This window comes from Odocoileus virginianus, chromosome 9 (genome assembly GCF_023699985.2).
Source record: "Odocoileus virginianus isolate 20LAN1187 ecotype Illinois chromosome 9, Ovbor_1.2, whole genome shotgun sequence".
NCBI lineage: Eukaryota > Metazoa > Chordata > Mammalia > Artiodactyla > Cervidae > Odocoileus > Odocoileus virginianus.
In genome coordinates, this window is record NC_069682.1 from 6,003,391 (window position 1) to 6,007,367 (window position 3,977).

Sequence of the window (3,977 nt, forward strand, 5' to 3'; positions counted from 1 at the left end):
GTGGGGATACCGGCAGTTCATTGCAATGGCCCTGCTATTTGATTTTTATGATTCAACTGGAGAGATAAGGCAGACAAGTAAGTTCAAAGCTCCTCTCAAAACACAGCAAGTGCTATTACATAAATCTAAAGAAGTACCATGGGGACACAGAAGGAGAGGGAGAGAATGTTATGGGAACCCAAATGGGTCCTAAAGGATGACTTGTGATGGCAAGAAAGGGTGTGCCCTGTAAGAACTTCATGAGTCAGAAATGGAAATTTGTGGGTGTGAAACATAGCAGAGTAGTTTATTGGAAGTAAAAAGTGAAAGTGTGAACGTGTTAGTCCCTCAGTCGTGTCTGACTCTCTGTGACTTCAGGGACTGTAGCCCACCAGGCTCCTCTGTCCATGGAATTCTCCAGGCAAGAATACTGGAATGGGCTGCCATTTCCTCCTCCAGGGGATCTTCCCAACCTGGGGACAGAACCTGGGTCTCCCTCATTGCAGGCAGATTCTTTACCGTCTGAGTCACCAGGGAAGCCCATTTTGTTGGAACCTCAGGTCATATGTTTGGCAATATATGAAACAGTGAGGGAATATTAAATATTATATCTACAGATAACAGGGAGCTGGAGATGCTTTTATAATAAGAAGATAGCATCATGTTACACTTCAGTGCAGCTATGCTTTTTGTAACTTGTAATACTGTTTGTACTTGTAGGAACTGCTGTACTATTGTGTGTTATTTTAACTTGTTATTATAGTTTTCTGTCACTTTTTGGTATGTCAGCTATTCTTGATAATTTCAGTATATACAGTCAAACATAACTTTCAACTAAAATTCTGTTTCTAGTCTACTAAAAGCTAGGAAACTAAATAGCCAAGATTATTAGAATTGTCTTTAAATAAACACACATAGGCCATGAGAAATTTACTGAAATTTAATATCTCTAGATTTTTATTTCACTTAGTAAATGGCAAGGATTCACCTTTTAATGTATAATTTTGATTCCAACAAAGATTAAGACTTCTAAAGGAAACTTTTGATTAAAAATGGTGGAATTGGCCATAGCTATCTTTTCTTTCTACCCTAATCTTATTGAAATGATAGCCAAGGAATTTTAAAAAATAAATTAATCAACAAGGTCAAAGAGAAGGAGAGACAATTTGTTACAAATGCTTTCAACAAATTTTTGGAAGGTGAGAAATGGATGGAGGAACAGTAATTACCTTGGCAGAAGGAAGAAAGGAGAAGGCCAATTGCTTGCAGACAAGTGGGAACAGAGCTGCTTCACCCTGAAGGAACTCTGAGTGGCTTGGGGTTTATAAAGCAATGAAAATTCCAAAAGGGAGGCAAGAGTAAAGCCAGTGTGGAAAGGGGCATCTGTTGGAAGTCTGCCCATAGCGTGTTTGAGCCCATAAGGGCTCCTCTCCCATCGTGTGCATCTATGCAGCCACCCTTTCTTGGCTTCAGGGCAGAGAGTTGGAGACTGTCTTCAGAGGACTTGGACTTGGCAAGCAAGCCCTGGGAAATGCAGAGGTGAAGTAGGAGCAAAATGAAAGTCTATGTGTCATACTGTAGATGCCCCAACCCCCTTTCCCCACCTGGCTTTCAGAACTCCTTTTACCCGTGCAGGCATGCGCGCGTGCACACACACACACACACACACACACACACACTGGCAGGAAAACCAGGTTACCTCTAAAGACACACACACTGGCAGGAAAACCAGGTTACCTCTAAAGGGTCCTATGGATGATGACATTTGGGAGCACCCAGTGAACCAGCTATTCACATTCTGCTCACCCTATGGTAAAGTTTCCCCATGCAGTCTTAGCACCCCCAATCATCATGCCTCACTTCTGAATGCAGACTGAGTGGTTTTCTTCTTTCTGACACCAAATATGTGGTATCTTTTCCAACACCATTTCTCTAACTCTCCGAAACCGACTAGGTGTCCAATGATTCAATTCAGTTTTACCATCCACCTGGAGTTAAAGTCTGATCCCCACAAACTAAAGGGTTCAGTTCTACAAGACTGCCCCACTTTAGAGACCAGTTATAAGTCTCGGGTCTCCCATATTTCTGACCGACCAGCCATTATATAAATTGAGTGCTCTCATAAACCCCTCCTTGGGTTTGACAACTTGCTGGAATGACTCACAAAACTCAAGAGAGCACTCTACTTACTATTACTGGTTTACTAGAGAGGGCACAAGTCAACATGGCCAGATGGCACAGATGCCCAGGGTAAGACATGGGGAGAAGTCCACAGGACTCCCACGCCTTCTGCGGGCACACTGCCCTCCCTTGGCACCTTCATGTGCTTACCTACCCAGAAGCTCTCTGAATCCTGTGCTTTAGGATTTTCATGGAATTTTCACTACGTGAAAGTGGAGTTACTCAGTCGTGTCTGACTCTTTGTGACCCCACAGACTATAGCCTACTAGGCTCCTCTGTTCATGGGATTTTCCAGGCAAGACTACTGGAGTGGGCTGCCATTTCCTTCTCCAATAGATGTGATTAATTAAATCATTGAGCACTGGTGATTGAACTTGATCCTCAGCTCTTCTCCCTTCCCCAGAGGTCAGTTGTTGTTGTTGCTGTTCAGGCAGTAAGTCATGTCTAACTCTTTGCAACCCCATGAACTGCAGTACATCAGGCTACACTGTCCTTCACCATCTTCTGAAGTTTGCTCAAACTCATGTCCATTGAGTTAGTGATGCCATTGAACCATCTCATTCTCTGTTGCCTCTTTCTCCCCCTACCCTCAGTCTTTCCTAGCATCAGAGTCTTTCCCAATGAGTCAGTTCTTCACATCAGGTGGCCAACGTATTGGAATTTCAGAGGGTAAAGCTAAGAGTCCCAACCCTATGATCGTGACTTGATCTTCTTGGGGAGGGACCAGCTGCCATTTTGAAGCTATCTGGGCTATCCTACTTGAAAGAGAAAAAGAAAGGGAACAGAATTCATGTAGGAATGAATTAAAAATTTTAAAATATTAACATTCTCATATAGAAATTGTCACGGTTGGTGGGCAAAAACTGAGCCAAGATGTTGCAAAATCTGCTGACTCTTGGTCAGATTGCCCAGAGGACGATAAGTATTGATTCACACAGGCAGTTTGAAAATAAAGTTAAAGAGAAACAAAAGTAGTTTCAGGAGTATAATGGAATTCCAGTGCATGTAAAAGGTGGGAAAGCTGATGCCCTTGGTACAGAGCCACCTTGATTCTTACAGTTGGTGGAACACCAGATGCCAGCTGTCGTTTATATATCGGCTGGCTGTGGCTTCATTTCCCAAGAAACAGGATTGACTTCAGTTTATTCTCCCATGAATCAGTCAGCTCAATACCATTTAGCTCTCTGTGGACCAGTAATCTGATAAATAACTGAGTTCTTTGAGGATCCATATATATTTACTTGTACCAACTGCCACCAATAAAACAGCCTTTACCATGAAAAAAAAAATTCCCAAATAGAAAAGAAATGAAAATTTTCATCCCCAAAGAGCAGGTTGCTATTTAAAAAAAAAAAAAAAAAGCAGAGCTCTTAAAAATGAAAAATATGGTTGTGGACATTTTTCAAATATCATAGAAAGTTGACAAAGGTGAGGAAAGTTCCCAGAGAGAAGAGGCAGAGATCAAGGAAATAGAAACTAAGAAAAGAAAGCAAATTAGTGGATTAGCACACTACCCACCATTAGGAGTTACAAAAAGAGCAACCAAAAAAAAAAAAAAAGAGGGAGAGAAAGGAGAGAAAAATATCAAACAAACAATACAAAGCAAGTTTCCAATATAGAAAGATATTGGTTTTCATTGAAAGAGTTCTCTGAGGACTCTAGACTGTAAAGGATGAAAATTTTACAGCAAAGTGCACAAGTGAGAAACGTCTGAACTACAGGGTGAATAAGAAGGTCCTAAAAGTTTCCAGGAATTAAAAATAGATCATATAGAAAAGAATGGGCATCGAACAGTCATTAGGTAGGAAGGCTCCAGA

At 41.4% G+C, this 3,977-nt stretch overlaps 1 pseudogene; it reads left to right on the forward strand.

Annotated features, from left to right (window-relative positions):
- Positions 1 to 3,002: 3,002 nt before the first annotated feature.
- On the forward strand, positions 3,003 to 3,648 carry LOC139036468 (cytochrome c oxidase subunit 7A2, mitochondrial pseudogene; annotated as a pseudogene).
- Positions 3,649 to 3,977: the final 329 nt, after the last annotated feature.